This window comes from Papaver somniferum, chromosome 7, assembly GCF_003573695.1.
Source record: "Papaver somniferum cultivar HN1 chromosome 7, ASM357369v1, whole genome shotgun sequence".
Taxonomy (NCBI): domain Eukaryota; kingdom Viridiplantae; phylum Streptophyta; class Magnoliopsida; order Ranunculales; family Papaveraceae; genus Papaver; species Papaver somniferum.
Genome location: NC_039364.1, coordinates 34425078 through 34445491, shown reverse-complemented (window position 1 = coordinate 34445491; position 20414 = coordinate 34425078). Strand labels below are relative to the sequence as shown.

General features: G+C 36.0%; 1 pseudogene; it reads right to left on the bottom strand.

Moving 5' to 3' along the window:
* Positions 1-242: 242 nt before the first annotated feature.
* LOC113294508 lies at positions 243-17503 on the bottom strand (annotated as a pseudogene).
* Between the last annotated feature and the right edge of the window lie 2911 nt (positions 17504-20414).

Sequence of the window (20414 nt, the reverse complement as noted above, 5' to 3'; positions counted from 1 at the left end):
CATAATTATCAGTAGTAAGACGTGAAAGTGATAGCAAATTATGAGAGATTTGAGGGGCAAACAAAGTATTATTGAGATATAACTTACGATCAGGAGTGCCTAAGATGGAGGAACCAACATGAGAAATTGGAATAGAACAGCCATTACCCATCTTTATCTTATCAGGACCTGTGTATCCTGAAAAGGGATGCAATCTAGCAAGATCATTCATGATATGATCAGTAGCTCTACTATCAGGTACCTCATGGAGATAAAGAGGAATACATGTGTGTTTCAGCAATATAAGCACGGGGAGCAGATGATTGTTGTGACTGTGGTCGACGAGGAGGTTGGGGTCGAAAGTTCCGATCAAAAAGCTTCCAATAAAGATGAGCCATATGACCAGGTTTGTCGCATAAATGGCAAGGTACAACTTGCCGATTACCACTATTAGGAAAGTGTGAGTTACCATAATCAGGTATTGGTAAAAGACCGGTATTCGAAGGATATCGTGATGAAGCCGCATCAACAGGTTGTGAATTGAGAGACTTGGACTGTTGGTCCATTCGTAACTCAAAGGTAAGGAGATATGTGACAAAATCTTCAAGTTTCATGGTACCCATAAATGTTGTAAGAGAAGTGAATATAGCATGATAAGAAGAATCCAGCCCAGCAAGTATGCAATGCCGTAGTTCAGTATTGGTGACAGTAGTATCAGCAACAGCAAGACTATCAACAATATCACGAGCACGATCAATGTAAGCTCTCATAGAGAGAGACCCCTTTTTCAAAGCACGAAGTTCACACTGAAGATGGTGAATATGAGCATCATATTTGGAAGCAAAAAGTGATTCAAGAGATGACCAAACAGCTTGCGAAGTTGAAAGACGATGAACATGACGAAGAATAGCAGGAGTAAGAGACGAGAGAATCCAACCAAGAAGAATTTTATCTTGTTTTACCCATGGAGCAAATTATGGATTAGGAGTTTCATCTTCAAGAGTAGCTGCAGGACAAGGTTTTTCACCATTAACATAACCATCAAAATCATAACCTTGAAGATAGGGTAAGAATTGAGCATGCCATAGAGAATAATTTGTTTTATCAAGCTTGACAGTGATAATATGGTGAGGTTGAGAAAACACAGAAGATGCCATCATGGACTGAGAGGAGTTAAGAATAGTTGATATTGTAGAAACAGAAGAGGCCGCGAAAGACATGAATGATAAAAACCAGGATGATACCAAGTTAAGATATAGGTTAGGGTATAGAAGATAGAAGAATATGTCTTGAATATATTATTCCTTTATGAATTCGTAGACTACAATCATGATAACTATTCTTTATATATACAACGATTGTAGAGTTATAAACTTGTAAAGCAAGTATTTCTCAGTTTGCTAAGTTTCCTAGGATACAACAGATTCTATGTATAGCAAACTTTAGAGTTTGTACGTAACAATTCCTTAACCATTACGTTAGCTCAATAGTGCGGAGGTAAATCAAATGGAGAACAAGCTTACTGTTGGAGAAGGTACACATTCGAGTTTGTATCAATTATATAGTACTATGTGGTCGGCAACCATTTTTTTAACCTATTTGCGTCTTTATCCCCGATATTTCAGATGCTATGTCATGCTGTCTCAAATATGTTTGAATTTGAACAGTTTGAATGCTCTCTAGCCCACTTTTGGAAATGACATGAATACAGACAGACACATAACATCGGTTTAATGCACGAGAGAGTGATGATTGCAGCTTTACATCCTTAAGCCTCTTAAGTGACCTCTTTGATCCAGGTAAAGATGGGGTTGTTGTTCGTAACTCGTAAGGTTATCGACTAACTGGAGTTACGATTTGTGTAGTATCCACAATTGAATGAGTTACTGAGAGAGAAAGGAGATACTATAAACTTGACACTAGAACTGAATTACAATTCTGTTTTTACATTATTACTAATTGATCTTGATTATAAATATTCTTTTCATGTACAAAGGTTTTGGTCTCAGTTGATTATAAATATTCAAAGTTGGGAGCCATAACTTTGTAGGATCAGAATCTCGCAACGACAACGTTTCAGCGAAATTATCAACGACACGGCACAACAGTGTCGCAGAACAATTTTAGGAATGATAAAATAAATGACGTCAGCAAAGATCACGAGAAAGATATGATAGTTCTGCGAAAATTAGAGAGTTTGCGAAATTAACATTTGTAAGGTTGCGAGAATGTCGCAAACCATACCCGAAAATAAAGGACAGATTAGCTGTCATCCACTATGTATTTCTTTATAAATAGTCGTTCGAGTTGTAAAGAAAGAGAGAGATCTTTTTTGAGTAAGAAACAAGTAAATAGGAGAGAGAAAGTTCAGAGCAGAGATCATTCTTGACTTCTTTATCTTTTATTGTAAGAACATTCAAAGATTTATCAATAAAATTAAGAGTGTAAACCTAAAAATGAGTTGATCAACAATGAAATCATATGAGGGGTGTAGTGTAGGATTTCTTGCAACTACATAATGGCGCTAGAAACAGGGACTGAAGATCGAAAGTTGAAGATTGTTGTTGAAGATATTCAAATCAAGGAAGTGATTAAATAAATCAGTGAATCGGTTAGAAGAAAGATGAATAGAATTAATGTAGATGACAAAAGATTGGAGTGTAATATGATAACAGAAACGATGATTAATGAATTCCATGAAAATATCAAAGGAAGAATACATAAACGAAATTTTGAAGGAAGGAAAGTTATGGCGGTAGAAAAGACATCACCCTTGAAAGATTGGGAAAAGCAAGAAATTACGTTCATGGCGGCAGAAATACCAAAAGAAAATTTGAACCACACATCTCCATTGGTTGTCACAGTGCCAATTGTGCGAGAAAAGAGAGAGACAACGACAAAATCCACAGGATAATGGATATTGAACAGAACTTTAATCGATACAAGAAGTTCATTGGATATAATATTTTATCACGCATTCCGGGGAATGAGATTTAAAGATGAAGAAATGTCCAGTTCAACATATTTTGTTCACGGCTTTGGAAAATCCATAACAAAACCTAAAGGAGAGATAGTAGTACGAATTCCACTTGGAGAAATCGAAAACGTTGTGCGTGGTGGATATGGAATCGCCATATAATATGTTATTAGGAAGACCATGGATACATGCAATAAAAGTTGTGGTATCAACGTTGCATCAATGTATTAAATTCCCCACACCAAATGGAATATGTGAAATCAGAGGAGATGTTGACAATGCGAAATTATGTCATCAGATTGAAGTAAAACATTATGAAGGACAAGCAAAAAAGAAACAATTTCGCAGAAAGTTGGCAAAGGAAGCAAAGAAAGAAGAAGAATTTAGAGTATATATTATAAGGGCAAAAGAAGGCAAAGGAATACCCAGCGAAATTTCGGAAGAAGGAGAAGGACCTATGAAAATGATAAAAGAACCAACACCAATGGGAGAACCTAAACCCACTTACACTGCCGCAGAACCAACAAAAGAAATAAACGTTGGGACTATAAAAGAACCTCTAATATTGAGAATTGGAACCAAAATGGATATGAAAGAAGAAGAAAGAACTGTTAACTTGTTGCGAGAATATAAAGTTTTTCGCAGGAACATGGATGAGATACCGGGAATAGATCCATCAATTGCATGCCACAAGTTGGAGATTAACAAAAATGTGAGACCATTTAAACAGAGAATAAGAAAAATTGCAACAACTTCATTCCCAAATAGAAGAAGAACTACAGAAAATGCTTGAGGGGGAATCATAAGAGAAGCTAAATACCCAGAATGGATAGCGAATATGGTCATTGTCCCAAAGAAAAACAAAGGAATCAGGATTTGCATAGATTTCACTGATTTAAACAAAGCTTGCCCCAAAGATAGTTTTCCGTTACCAGATATTCCTCAAATGGTGGAATCCGCAGCGGGAAATGATAGGGTATCATCTTTAGATGGTACAAAGGGTATAACCAAATCCCTCTCGCTGAAGAAGATCAAGAACATACTGCTTTCTTTGCCCCTAGAGGTTTATATTACAAAAATGCCATTTGGTTTGCGAAACGGGAGCGACATACCAAAGAATGGTAGAGAAGGTGTTCGCAAAATGGATACACAAAACATTAGAAGTATACGTGGATGACATGTTAGTAAAGAGTAAAGAAGCTAAAGACCATGTACAAGACCTGAGGGAGATTTTTGAACAAATGCGGCAGTATAACATTAAATTGAATCCTGAGAAGTGTACTATTGGAGTTGCATCGGGAAAATTTTTAGGCTACATTGTATCAAAGAAGGAATACAGGTTGATCCAGAAAAAGTGCAAGCAGTTCGTGACATGCCAACACCAGCAACAATAAAAGATGTACAGAAGTTGAATGGGCTTCTAGCTTCGCTGGGGAGATTCATTTCGCGATCATCAGACAAATGCAAATATTTTTTCGATATACTCAAGAAGGGTGCGAAATTTAAATGGACTGATGAATGTGAAAAAGCTTTTCAAGGAATCAAAGAACATCTTATGAATACAACTATTTTACAAAAAGCAGAATCAGGAGAAGAATTATTGATCTATCTTGCGACGACGTCGCATGCATTAAGTGTTGTGTTATTGCGAGTAGACGCAGGAGTGGAGAAACCCATTTATTACATTAGCAAAACTTTTAATACTGAGAAGAATTACTCAAAGATTGAAAAGTTAATCTTAGCATTAGTTTATGCATCATTTAAGCTCCGCATATACTTTCAAGCACACAAGATAAAGGTATTAACAAAAGTACCAATTGAATCAGTGATGAAGAATTCTAAAAGATCAGGAAGAGGGAGAGATGGAATGCACAAGTAGGCCACTTTGATATTAAATATGAAATTTTGTCTTCACCAAAATCACAAGTTGTTGCAGATTTCTTGGCAGAATTTCCTTTAGAAGAAGATGAAGCAGTAGAAGAAATGATGGATGTAGAAGAAGAACATGGAGATCCAAAAGATTTATTAACAGAACCAAATAGATGGGAGATATTGGTAGATGGATCATCAAATGGAGAAGGAAATGGAGTTGGAATTGTTTTAATTTCGCCAGAAGGAAAAAATGGCTTTTTCATTCAGATTGGAATTTGCATCCACTAATAATGAAACAGAATATGAAGCTGTGATACATGCCTTAAAATTCGCAATAGAAATGAAACTAGAAAATGCCAGGATCACTAGTGATTCGCAGCTAGTTATTCGCCAAATAAAGGGAGAGTATACTACAAATGAACCATCCTTGAAGAAATACAAGAAGCTGGTTGAAGAATTGTCAGCGAAAATCCCAAAAATAAAATGGAGGCACATTTCAAGAAAGGATAACAGACTCGCAGATGCTTTTGCTTTCATCTCAAGCATGATGACAGATCCAACTGCGAGATGCATAAAAATACAAACACTTCTGTCACCATCAATCAATAAAGAAGAAGAAGACGTGGACGTGATGATAATAGACAATGAAGAAGAAGAACAAATGAACAATATCGCAGACTGGAGAATGGAACTTCATGCATATTTGGCGAAAGGAGAAACACCAAGAAATAGATTGGAAACACACAAGTTAAAAAGCCGTGCAAAATTATGAATTAAGAGATGGGTTGCTATACCGAAAATCCTTTAATGGACCATCACTCAGATGTTTGACACGAGAGGAAGGAGAAAAGGTGCTAAAAATGTTACATAGTGGGATGCTGGCAATCATAGTGGAGGAAGATCTTTGGCACATAGAGCAAAAATGCAAGGTTATTACTGGCCATATATGCATGAAGATGCAAAACAAATATCAAGACGTTGCGAAGATTGTCAGCGGCATGGAAAGAAAATACATGCACCTGGAGCACCATTGTCATCTTCAACTAGTGTATGGCCTTTTGGAAAGTGGGGCTTAGATATTGGGGGCCATTTTTACCAGGATCTGGACAAAGAAGATACTTAATAGTCGCAACAGATTATTTCACAAAATGGACAGAAGTGAAGGCAGTACACATATTCGCGACAAAGATATCTTTACATTCATATTCGAAAATATCATTTGCAGATTCGGAATTCCTGCACAGTTGGTATCTGATAATGGGAAACAATTTGAAGGACAGAATATAGAAATGCTACTTAATGCATTCAAGATAAAATGTGGAAATCTACTCCTTTGTATCCACAAGCTAATGGGCAAGTAGAAGCAACAAACAAAACAATTGCAGATATATTAAAGAAGAAATTGGAAGGACATCACAGAGCATGGTGCGAACAAGTACATAATGCAGTATGGGCTTATAATACAACTAGAAGAGAAGCTACTGGAATGTCCCTTTTTGTTTAACATACGGAGTTGAAGCGGTGTTACCAACAGAAGTTGTTATTCCGACAACAAAAAGAGAAGCTTGGGAGAAAAATCTTAGTGCGGGCTTGATTTTAAATAAACTTGATGAATTAGAAGAAAGAAGAGAAAAAGCTTTACAACATATGGAGAATTATCAGCGAAGATTACAGAGAATAAATAAACGTGTCAAAATACGCGAATTTCAACCAGGAGATTTAGTTCTGCGAGAAACACCAATATATCAGCGAGAAAATGGTGGAAAATTAGCGAAAAAATGGGATGGACCTTACATCATTAAGGAGATAGTTGGAACAGGAGCTTATAGATTAATGGATCCAGAAGGAAGAGATGTTGGTCATAGATTAGACAGACCATGGAACAGGTTGTACTTAAAAAGATATTATCCGTAAGAAGCTTTGAGAAGTTATGGATTCTGAAAGAATAATTGCAAGATTACTCATATCAAAACAAGATCATGATGTGCGAAATTTTCGCAGAGATAATCACAGAACAATGACATAAAAGAAAGGGGCGAACCTTTATGGCGTACACCCTAGTTCGCGAATAAAATTTCGCAAGAGGCAAATGTAAGACCTAAAGTACGTCATATTAGGGGGTACCTGTTACATGGCTCAGGGAAAGGCTACACCGCCACCGGAACCTGAGTCATGGAGATTTGGGGTCAATAAAGCCCATCCGGGAGAGGCACCTTGGATTCTCAGCTTAAGCATATGACTTGGGTTGGGCGACTAAGGTAATAAGGACTCTCCCAAGGAGTGCAGATCTGATCAAGGCGCCGAGGTACACGGTTGAGTCAAGAGTGCCAGGGACGTTTGAAGCGTACCTTGCCATTCTTGACAAGTCTTGGCTTATACTGCACTCGGCCTGAAGAAAACCCCACTTAGGGTGCAGTCTCGTAACCATAACCTATAGGTAAAAGGGATAAGAGGCTGCGAAAACAACTGGTTTTGTTAAGACTGGATGGGAGGAGCTAACCTTGTATGGTAGAAGTACGCCTCCTTGAAGGGGCAACCAGGGGGGAGATAAGGGCGGCACCCTCCATTAGGGAGCTGATAAGTGTCTTAAGACGCAAATGTCATGAGGTTTTTATTCGCAAGGATATTAAGGCTTGTCATATTTGTGCAACAATCCTGAAGAGGCAATAATACAAAAGAAAAGGATAAGACGAGATCAATGGGTTTTCGCATGAAAGTGCGAAGACGTCCTGCGATTTCGTCGCAAGACGGCAATGTCATGGGACTTTATTTTCGCGAGAATATTTAGGCCTGTCATATTGTCGCAACATTCCTGAAGAGGCCATAATACAAAATAAAAAGTTAAGGCAAGATCAATGGGTTTTTGCATGAAAGTGCAAAGACGTCCTGCGATTTTGTCGCAATGACAAAAGGTGGCATAATAAGACCTTTAATTAGGAAGGCAAAATAAGACCATATGATCAAACAAAATATTTATAAGTATTTGTAACAGATTATTTTTTGCAAGAAAGATAATGAGAGGCAAGTATGGGAATCAGTACACAATAAGCATTATCTTTCTCATCAACAAAATATTAAAAGGAAAAGTTGACTCCAAAGTTGGTTGAAAAATGTAACTCGCAAAAGTGATAAAAATAAGACAGTTCAAGAAGACAAAGCTAAATAAGAATTTCAAGCTTCAGTATTAATTTCAGTAGCAGGATATAACAGAAATTATTCGCCAATATTCTCGCAAGCCTCTCCTTCATTTCGATTTTGATCTTCGCCTTGACTAGCATCTTGATTATCGCCAGCACTTACTTCTTCAGGAGAAATTTCTTTCTCATTCTGATTAACACTAGCAGATGCTTCTTTAGAAGGAACCTCTTCTTCATCTTCTAAGAAATTATCCTCTGCACCGCTTTCGTAATCATAATCACTATCAGCAGAACGAGGAACTTCATCATCATCTACTTCTAAAGGATCAATTTATGTAGGAGGAAGAGAGTTGGACAATAAAATGTCATTTACAAGGACTTCAGCCCGGAGATGAACTTGGCGAAGAAGTGCTCTATGATGATTCCTATCTTGAATATCCTTAAAATAAGCAAGATAATCAAGTCTTCTTTCTGCTCGGTCGCGAGAACCAGTAAGGGTAGAGACGAGCAATGCATTTTCTTTGCGAATTTTGGCATATTTAGCCTCCAAAACAGAAATGGAAGAATGAAGATTCTTCTCAGACTCTGCGAAAGATAGAATACAAAATTTTATTAAGATAAGGAATTCAGAGAGATATGACAAAGAAAAGATAATTAAGGCAATCAAACTATTATGACTACCTTCCTTTTTCGAAGTAAGGTGTTGAATCAAGGATAGACAACTATTCTCCCAACGTTCCATTGTGTTATCAAATTTATCTCCAACTAAACCTTTAAGTCGAGACTGAAGATTTTTCTCTTTAGAAATAAGAAAGACATTTTTCTTCGCATGAGAAGAATAAGATTCTTCTTATTTGGAATATTATTCTTTAAGCTGATTCTCCTTTACACTTAAAGCTATTCTACCTTGAATGAGTGTATCTCTTTCAGCGATAGATGACTATGTTACTTCTTTAAGTTCATTTCTCAAAGAGCGAAGAGATTGCTCTTGGTCATCACATACTTTTTGAAGAATACTAAGTTGTTGCGAAGATATCGCCATCTTGTTTAAATAAGTTCTCTTCTCTAGGGAGAAGGCTTTATTCTCATCTGATAAAGCTTCCATCCCTAAATTAGCTTTAGTTAAAGAATAAGAAAGACGAGATACTTCATTACTTAATAAATCTTGTCTTTGAATTAATTGGGTATTTTCATTAGTAAGATTATTTATATGATCAAGAGAATATGAATAGAGATTATCTAATTGGTTATATTGATCCATCAAGATTTCTTTATCAACACGGGGTTCTTCAACAGCAGATTCAAATTGATATCTCTCCATTATTCGTTCCTGATTTAAAGCTTAACATGCGAAAGAGGGATTTCAAGGATAATTAAATATGGGAAGGATAAAACCATTAAGAAGGCAAATTAAAGACACGTATAAGAAAATTATACCTCTCAATTCATCATTCTTCTTGCGAAGATTATCACGATCCAGTAAAACATTCTGAAGCTTCTGATTTTCGAGACGAAGAGCATTACATTCTTTTTCCAAAGTTGTCTGCGAAGCAGCTCTGTCAGAACCAAAATGCTTGCTCAGAATTTCGCAAACATTAGACTTGATAGGATCAATAGAAGACTTCTTAACATCATCCAGAACTTCAGATAAAACTTTGAAGGCAATATCTATCCCTTCCACGGTTTCTTTCGAAAGAGGAATAAACTTAGGTAAAGAACTGGTAGAGATAGAAGGTTGAGAAACATTCTCAATGGGAAGAGAAGAGGTTTCATTCACAGCAGGATCAACAAGGGGAGTTTCAATCATTGAGAGGTCAGCTGAAGAAATGAAGTCTGAGGCATCTTTTTCGCGAATTGGAGATAAAGGTTTATCTTGCGAAGATGTCGCAGAAGATTTAGAAGAGATGAGTAAATGGAAAGGAACAGAAGTTGGAACAATTTTAAGATGGCGAGATTTCTTGTTTGGTTTATTAACATCTTTATCACCCTGCGAATTACAATCCAGATAAGAAACAGAGGCAACAATATTGTTATTATAAAAGGATAGTGTTTCTTACTACCTTCTCATTCGCAGACTTTCTTTTATGCGCAACAACCTTATGCTGCGACTTGGGAATGTTAGGGTTCTGAACTGTAAATCTAGTGTTGGAAGCGCTTTTACTGAAATAGCAAGAGTATGGGAATCACATAAACAACATCAAATAAGGCAATAAACAAGTTCAATTTAAGAAAACTCATAAAGAAGAAAAAATAAAATTAACCTTGATGAATCCATGGAAGATAATAGCAGGGAGATCGTTTCGAAGAAAATTATGAACTATGAAGATTTGCAGAAGAAATAGTATGAAGATGAAGAAGAAATTAAAAAGATTGAAGAAGAAAGAAGAAAAGTTGCAATAATGGAATTTGCAGAAGAACGATGAAGTTGCAGAGAAGATAAAACGAAAGAAGAAGATAGTGAAAAGGAAAATATATATAAGGAATTTATCCTCGATAAAATAAACACGATTAGTACGGAAAGATATAAGCGGTTAAAAATTAACGGTTACAAAAGACGTGTCGAGAAATAAATGGAAGAAAGAATAAGTGTGATAAATGCAGAATATGAAAAGATAAGTAGTTGCGGCATTTCTCACATCATTCTCTACTTCGCAGAGAAGATATGAGAAGAGGCAAGATGTAGGATCAGAATCTCGCAACGACAACGTTTCAGCGAAATTATCAACGACACGGCACAACAGCGTCGCAGAACAATTTCAGGAATGATAAAATAAATGACGTCAGCAAAGATCACGAGAAAGATATGATAGTTCTGCGAAAATTAGAGAGTTTGCGAAATTAACATTTGTAAGGTTGCGAGAATGTCGCAAACCATACCCGAAAATAAAGGACAGATTAGCTGTCATCCACTATGTATTTCTTTATAAATAGTCGTTCGAGTTGTAAAGAAAGAGAGAGATCTTTTTTGAGTAAGAAACAAGTAAATAGGAGAGAGAAAGTTCAGAGCAGAGATCATTCTTGACTTCTGTATCTTTTCTTGTAAGAACATTCAAAGATTTATCAATAAAATTAAGAGTGTAAACCTAAAAATGAGTTGATCAACGATGAAATCATATGAGGGGTGTAGTGTAGGATTTCTTGCAACTACAAACTTAGTAAAATAATATCAGAATTACAAAACACATAAGGATATTTACCCAACTACTAGGAGCAGTAGCTTTGGATGGAAAAATTCCTGGAAGCGAACACTCTTCTCCGTTGAAAAAAACTTTGATAGGATATCCATCTCCTTCAACAATATAAAGGCCATGGGTCTTCTTCTTTGAAAATGAAATAACAGATTGTAGTTTCCCTGGAACCCGGGGATTCTTTTCTGGTCTAGACCCATCTACTTCTCCTAACAGGTAGTTTAAACCTTCAAGACCATGAATAAAGATGGTGTTATCAGAGCCATTAAGTGCAGTACCATTGAAGGAATACGTTTTCTCGAACCCAGGAACATCCTTCCTAAATTGCAGTGCGACAAACCAGTCCACAAAATTTGTTTCGCCCCAGTTGAAGAGTGTGATCCTTGCACTCCAACCTTTTGTATAATCTGAGTTGACGTGCCAGTTAATGCTGACTCCACAATTATCTGAACATGGTGCAGGTTTTGAGATTGGCAAGTGTTTAAGGGTCAACCCATTGTTCGGCCGTCTGAGTCCGGTTGTCAAACGGAACAAGAAGAGCGTATGCTGGAAGAAGACAAGCAGGTGAATTGGTAATACATGTATTGCTTGGGTTCCTAGGCAACTGCAAGCACACGTCTTGCATGGAATGGTTGATTCGTTATAAAACGCTGAGAATGAAACACAACATTTGGGACTTGCATCATTTGGTTGTATAATCTTCCACAAAACTTTCCAACTCGCGACTGCAGTCTTATTAATTGGTAACTCACTTGAATCTGGGAATAAACTTGGACTAACACGACCTGGTGACTCACACTTGAAATGTTGATTGAGTGTGCCCTTCATCTAAAAGTTCTGTGGTGCAACAAGATCTGTACTATTGGAGAATAAATGCCTGTCCAATATTTCTAAAACCTCTCAATAGAAAATCTCCAATTAGTTAATGCAGATTACTAATTTTTATTCTCTAGAGATATGCATTAGTTGCTGGTAATTAAAGTATATAAAACTAACAACCTTAATTAAAAGACTCTTAATTTATTTCGGCACATGATCTCCTTGAGTACTAAGGAATATCTTTGAACAATAAATGATAAGAGTTACTGCTCGTGTTAAAAGTATGTTGACATCTTTTCACTGTAAATCCTTTCATATTTACATGGATTTCATTTTTGGAATCGGTTATACCACACTTCCAAACAAGTTTAGAATTGGTTTGCCTTTATTCCAAGACTATTATGTGATGTATCAAATACCAAATCACATACATGGGTTCAATCGGATCTACCAATCACTAGGATCGATTATACCTAAACATGGAAACACTTGTGATCGGTCACACCAGTCACTAGGATCGGTTACACCAATTACAAGGATCAGTTCCATCTACACATGGTATTACTTGTGATCGGCCACACCAATTACCAGATTCGGTTACACCAATTACAAGGATCGGTCACACACACTCATGATCGGTCACACCAATTACAAGGATCGATCATACCATCACATGGTGATTACTTAGGATCGGTTACACCAATTAACAAAACCGGTCATACCAAATCATAAGTCACGCACTGTGATTAGTTATACCAAGATACATAACATAAGTTAAGATCGGTTCTACCATCTCACGCATATTGGTCATCCAAATATTTGCAATGAATAGCCGGACCAATAAGCCTAATGATTTCCCTTTCAATTCACGAAAACAAGTTCATGAATGTACTTCCTTTACAAATGTAAAACATTGTTTCCTAGGATGAAATCTTCATCATAACCTATTCACATAATCATAACAATATATGCAAGATTATATCGATGTCATATCTATGAAGTTCAAAAGATAAGCGTTATACTTCGTAGTCTAATTACCTAATACTATGATCATACTATTATGATCATGTCACATCACTAGATTAATATATACACCATGTAAAATATATACAGCTTCGCAGTTATGTTTTCAATATAGCACGACTTGAAAGATACGTTAGTAATGAAACAGTTCAAGTCAATATTACTAACCTCAAGTGGAAGGATGATGTCGTCGTTGTAGTTCGTTACTTCTTCACATTCTTCAGGTTTACAGAGTAATACTTGTATGTCTCAATATTCCTAGAATTTCTAGTCTAACTTAAACGAAGTTGGCCTAGTATTTAATCAACCAACTCTAGATGAGTTTTGATACTAAAATATGACAACCAAACTTGACATACCAACGCTTGGTGAGTTCAACCGAGCTATGCTCTAACACCTACTATATTTTCACTCAGTGCATATAAATATTTACTAGTTTATCACTTAGTACACATCAATATCTACTAGGTTTTTAGTTCTTGTTTTATTTATCTATATTATTTTCATGGCGTACATATGTGATTTGTCGTTATTGAGAATAGTGCAATCTACCTAATGAGAGACAAATTATACGAACACCATAGGAAACTCTAAACTTTACTCTTTAGATAGTAGCTTGAAGAAATTTTAATATAATTTGTTAATAAGGTGAAAGTGAATCTAAAACTGTTGTAGTTTGATGTTAGTGAAATATTAATTAGTTTATATTTTTAGTATTTTGTTAGGGAATTGAAGAATATGATTAAGGATCTAGCAGTAACCGTTATGCGAGACGTTATCGATTTTTTAAAAAATATATTGTGATTGAATGATTGGTTTTATTTTCCTTTTCTATTTCCAAATCAGGTGGTTATGCGTCTAACATGAACATAAGCAGTGCAACCAATATGGATTTGAATTTGCAAGAAGACTGTGTAGCTGAACATAAGTTGTGGGTGGTGCTCAACAAATATTCAAGTTTTGAACGTAGTGTTGTTGTTCTACATCCAATATTCTCAGTTCTTTTTACAGTGTAGGCATTGTGTACTGTGATATCTACTAGTTTTTACTCAGCACATTGATTATCTACTAGGTTTTTACTTGGTGCAAATCAATATATAGTATGTTTTCACTCAGTATATATCAATATCTACTAAGTTTTTCATTTAATGTTGTAGTGTTGATCGGAGTTTGTGAACATTTTTCCTTAACATTACCCTTCAAGTCGAATTCGAACTCTGATTGCATTTGTTGCTGCTAATTTGAAGCATAATTTAGCATTTATTTCAAATGTGTGTTTTGCATATGATTTTATGAGTTTCAGACTACATTTCTGTGTCTCAATTGTATGAGAATGGATTTTGGGGAGGAAAAAACAAAGATTTTATTATGAACTGCTACTAACTATAACGATTTTCTAGGATCTGTGGTGAAGTTCCGAGATTGAGGTTGTTGGAATTCATGATCTGTTAATAATATGTCCAACCGAGTGCGAGCTGGTCTGCGAGCTTGGAATTAGATTGTGTTGTAACGAATTGGTTATCAGTTAATTGTTATACTATATCGAGTTATTATGGGCTCTTCATCGATACAATCAAAGCATGTTTCAGTTGTGCTTGTGATTGCTGGAGATTGTGTAAATATTGAATCCTTCGAGAAAAACAAAATCGACAAGCAATACCATTGTTTCCTTTTATTAATGTAATTAATGTAGTATTTTTGTTTTTCTATGTTTGTAATTATTTGTATACGTTACTGTATTGTGAAAGTAGCTCGAACTATATATTATTGTGGCATGACTTACATGAATAACTAGAAATATACATCACTGTTTTTATTATCTTTGTTTATCACTTGATTGTTTGTGTTGGTGATAGACCGAATGAGGAGGAAGATAAAGGAAGAACAGAACAAGTGAAGAAAAAGAAAGACAAATAGAGAACAAGAGAAGAACAAAAAAAAAAGCCAAATAGAGAGAGGAAACAACGAAGATATATTATCTTTAGATTATCCACATGTATCAGGTTGAGGACTCATAAGTCATTTCCATGTTTTAAAATTGTTTGGTTCTCTAGTTAATCCTTGATTCACGTCATACCCTACATTAACTAGTTGTTCGGACTTTGAACCAAATAAAAAAAATTCCTACTTAAAAAACAATCAAAAAACAAACTAATCAATTCAAAACAGACTAATAGAAATCACATGGCAGGGAATCATTGATGAAAAATCATTCTGATACATAAGAAGATGATGAAGAAGAAGAATTCAAATATCTTTAAAACAAATGTGGATTTAGGAAAATCAATTTTAATAGTCAACAAAGAAGAAGAGTTCAAACATTTACAAAGGTGGTGTCCAAATGGTAACAATTGATAATCAACAGATAGTTTTTGATGGAGGTGGAAAATCGCCTCATCGAAAAGACAAGCCTAATTAGAGGAGATGCTCGACTTTCCTAATAAAAACAAGGATAAACAGACTTCAAGTTTCTTTAATTTGGATTTGGTCTTGAGTATACCTGTCGACCGTTGGTATTTTTAGAGGGTATTAAAGATCTAAATCGCGAAAAATATGGTTAACTTAATTATCAATTAAGTCCAATTAAGTCCTCAAATCCTTCAAGGAATGAACGAATAATCTATCCTAATTAATCCAGCCTACTTAAGTTTTGCAATTGAGCTCATTATAAATCAATTGCACCAATCAAGCAGTGAAAAAAAGAAAAGAAATATGAAAATGGACAACTCCTCAAAGAAACGATTGGTGTCCAATTTCCCAACTACTCATATGGTTGTAGCTCTCTTCTTATGCTTTTTACTTCTGGGTGGTTTCTCGTACTCCGTTGAAGCTGTTGTAAGAAGAATTACTGGTTAGCACATCTTGTTTAAATTAAATGAACATGATATCTTGATATTACCCAAACAGACGCTAGTTGATCTCTTTTTAAATTAAAAGAGTTATTAATATAGTTTATTATTTGGTTGTTTTCCTGTAATTTCTTATGATCCCACTTCGATTTCTTATCTCCATTGCGAAGAGCGTATGCTGGAAGAAGACGAGCAGGTGAATTGGTACTACAGGTATTGCTTGGGTTCCTAGGGAAACCGCAAGCACACATCTTGCATGGAATGGCGGATTCGTTATAAAACGCTGAGAATGAAACACAACATTTGGGACTTGCATTCTTTGGTTGTATAATGTTGCACAAGACTTGCCAATTCGCGACTGCAGTCTTATTGATTGGTAACCCACTTGAATCTGGGAATAAACTTGGAGTAACACGACCTGGTGACTCCCACTTGAAATGTTGATTGAGTGTGCCCTTGATCTGAAAGTTCTGTGGTACAGCAAGATCCGTCCTGTTGAGATATGGTGGCATTTTCTTTACTGTTATCTGGAAGATAGAAGTTGACCTGCTTGGATCCATAGAAGGAGGCAAGATTGTTCCATTTCTGCAACAAAATGGTATCCCTCCTAGAGTTGAATCATTTGTTTTATCAAGAGGTAGATCAACAATAGTCGGGTTTCTCTGACAATTCAAAACATTAGCGAAATCCATATCCTTGTAGTAGATCCCCAGAGGTCCAAACAAACAATCTCTTGAATCCACAATAGACGGATATGCTCCCTTGATGGTGGTAATAAACTCCTGCCTCATCCACGTCCAACTCAACTTCCAATAATCCAATCGCCTTACTGGATTATAATTCGAGATAGAAACTTGAGCAGTATATTCAGAATCATACGATCTCAGAATATCATACATAATCACCAAATCAGCTTTTTCACGATCAAAGATCTCTTCTTCAGTAACGTTGGTTCTGAAATTTGGGTCGTTTACACAACAAACGTACATTGTACTGTCCCCTGCAGAAATCATACACAATATAAACACAAATTCAATTTCAAGAAAGTCCTAATTCCTACCACCACAACAAGAACAGAGTAACCATAACCATAAGAACATCAATTCAACCCTGAATTAAGAAGTGGGAGAAAAGTTAGACAATTACCTTGCATAGTTGGAGATGGACAAGAAAATCCATCATTGAGAAGAGAAATTGTCTTAGGCATCGGAACAAGAGGACTTTCAACACCAAACACAGTACCAACTAAATCAATCTTAGCTTCCATTTGTGTCAAATCGCCGGCAGTTTCAATAGCAGTCATCAAATCTGTACTAGGAAAACCAGCGAAAACAGCACCAGGCTCCCATCTGATAAAACGGCATTGGTAGCTGACACTAAATACTCATGGTGTTGAAATCCTATGAATAACCTCCAATTTTTAATTTCCTCTAACCCATTATTAAGAATCTGAGCTTCCGATTCAAAACGGAATGGTTGTTCGGAAGAAACTCTCGTTTCGGGAGGCAATTTTCTAGAATTCAGGTGATTATATGTTAGAAGAACACCATTGCATAATGTGGTGATGGTGATGGTGATGGTGCTGGTGCAGGTGCAGGTGTTTGTGAAAGCACCATGATCGGAAAAAAGAGTAACAGATGGAAGAGGAAGAACATTGTTTCAAAGAGAGATAGTTGATAGTTGAAGTTGATACAGAAGTTAGTGAGTGAATTTTGAAACAGAGTTTCAGAGGGGGTGGGTTCATAAGATTGTTTAGAGCAAGGGCTAAAAGACCAACAAACCAAGTATATAAGAAAGCTCATTTTTGATTTAAAATTTTTTTTAAAAAAAAAGAAAAGGAAAAAAAAAGGGGATTTTAATAAAGTGTCACACTTCCAATTTGCAGTTTAAGAAAATGCCACCGTTTTTTTTCAGAGTTTATTTAATGCCACACGTTTGACCTTTTCCATCCAAAAAAATTGTTGCCATCAGTTAGTGCATAGGTGGCATTTATCCAGCTTAGTAAAAGACATATACACCCTCAAATCTATCACCAACTCACCAAACTCATTCCTTATTTTGAACAGTGTAAGTCATTGTCGGTCTGAGTTGGCTGGTTGGGTCGGTCATCGTGCTAACCAGAATAAGCCATCGCCGGTACCGAGTCGAGTTTCAGCTGTTTTCTGCGCTTTTCTCAGGCAAATTTCAGCCATTTTCCCTGCAAATTCCTAACATTCATCTATACTTCCATCGCTGCTTCATTCTTTTCAGTTCTCTAACATCCAATAAACTTATCGTGTCCCTGCAATGATTCAATCTAACACAAACACATTCAATTTCTATCTTGAGCCCTAAATTCTTCTCTGCAACCCATAACTCAAACTCAAACACATTCACAACACAATCATCTCACAACACTACTAGGACCATGCCTATGAATCACTACCTCAACTCAAAACCCCTCTTTATCACAGACCCATTCATTCCATGGCAGTGAGCTTAATGTCCATTCGATCAGTCAACAACAACAGGAGCTTCAAATTTGTCTTTCCTTCTGTTAAATCTCAATTCCACCAGTGCTTCCATCTGCATAGACAACACCAACAACATACATTCAAACCCTAAATTCTAAACTGTAATCATGGCTTCATGTCATAACCACCATACTCATCTTATCCATCTCAATTCACTGTCTATAGATACGTCCATAAATTCAACAACAAAACTGCATAACTTAAACAAAATTCATAGAGAAGAACAATTACCTCAAACTCATTTACTCAAGCACCAGCCAGTTCATCCCAGATAACTTCATAATTCATCTGAGTTCCAAATACAAACTCTAACTATTGAACTTAAGCTAGTCTCCAATCGTAACTCTCAATTCAGATCAAACCCACCTCCAATTAATCATCTAAACCCTCAATTCAGTTCATCCATCAACATCAGTTCTTAACCAACCCTAATTCAATTCCCAAATATTCTATTCTCTCAATCAAACTCAATTCATCCATCAAAATCTTCCAATCTATTCAACCCATCCTTTAATTCCTTCTTATTCACCCTTAATTGAATCTCGAAATTCATTTCAGGAACCCTAATTTCTTCAAAATTTCATTAACATCTCAATTCTTCTTCAAGACAATACTACAACTTCAATTTAGCAATAACCCTTTGATCTTCATCTGTTAACATCCCGTTTAGCTTATCAATTCCAAATAAACTCAACATCAAACTCTAACCTTCACAGAAACACTTCGCTTCAACTCAATCGTGGATTCTAACCAAACCCAACTATGAACTCATCAGCACCACACTCGGTTGATTGGTTTCACTAATTTTCTGCAAGGTTTTCTCAACAGAGATTTCATCTCTGGAACGCCGGAGAAAAAGAAGAAGGAGAAGGAAGAGAAGAAAGGAAAGAGAAAGAGAATTCAAGTGTAGTTAGGTAATGTTGCTTCTTGTGACTGATTCAAATCGACCTAATAGTGTGAGTCATTGTCGAGTTTGGACCAACACGAATTCAAGGGTAGTTAGGTAATGTTGACACGTTGTATTGACTTTTTCAATGATTATAGACCGAGTTAATGGGCCCTGACGGAATATCTAACGGTTGTGGCATTTAATAAACTCTGAAAACAACGGTGGCATTTTCTTGAATCGGGATTTGCAAGTGTGGCAGTTTGTTAAAAATCCCAAAAAAAAATCATGTATACTGATGAGCACGCTGCATCAAATTTTAAGTATGGTGTCGGGCGTTACTTTGTTGGGCCCGTGTGGGTATGCGTATGCTTAAAAGAGGTCACTTTGAGGTTACTCGTGTGTGTTTGAGATCAAAACTAAGGGACATTTTTTTTTCTATTTTTTTTTTCAATTATTTAACCAATGGGAGGAACCAAATGCCAAATGAGGATGTCACATAACGCGAAATCATTTGCACCTAGTTAAATTTAAATGTCCAGCAGCTAAGTTGATGGGAAAGCAATTCGAGGAGTTTGTTAGAGACCACAAGTCTAGTGCATCAAAAGAAAAAAATGTTGAACGGACACTTCTAGAACCAAATACCCTGCCAATTTTCTCAAGATTAGCGTTTGTTTTTTTATCACTTTTTATTTTCTTTTATCAATCAACAAATTTCAATTCATTCAAATCAGAATAGTGTATCTTTTTTTTATCATTTTTAACAGATCGTGGTGTTGATGGACAAAAATAATAATAAACAAACATTGAATTTGTTAGAGAAACTATTTATGAAGAAATATCCTTATGTCAAATTTCTCAAGGGTTAGTGTTTGATTTCAGTCATTTTAACAAATTGTTGTTTTGATGGACCCTAAAAAACGTATCTTGAATTGATGGGCCAATAAAAACTACTTTGAAGTATGATAAATCCCACACGGAAGCGCCATGAAATCCACTAAAAAATGAATGATTTTTTTGGGGACTGCTCAAAAAAGGTGGGGACCACTTTGTGATACAAATGCCCACCCTACATTAGAAAGGGTGTCCTAAAAGATTAGAGAAGACTAATCTGTCCTTATTCTAATTAAGGTTATAACTAACCCTAATAATCCACTAATCTAACCCACTA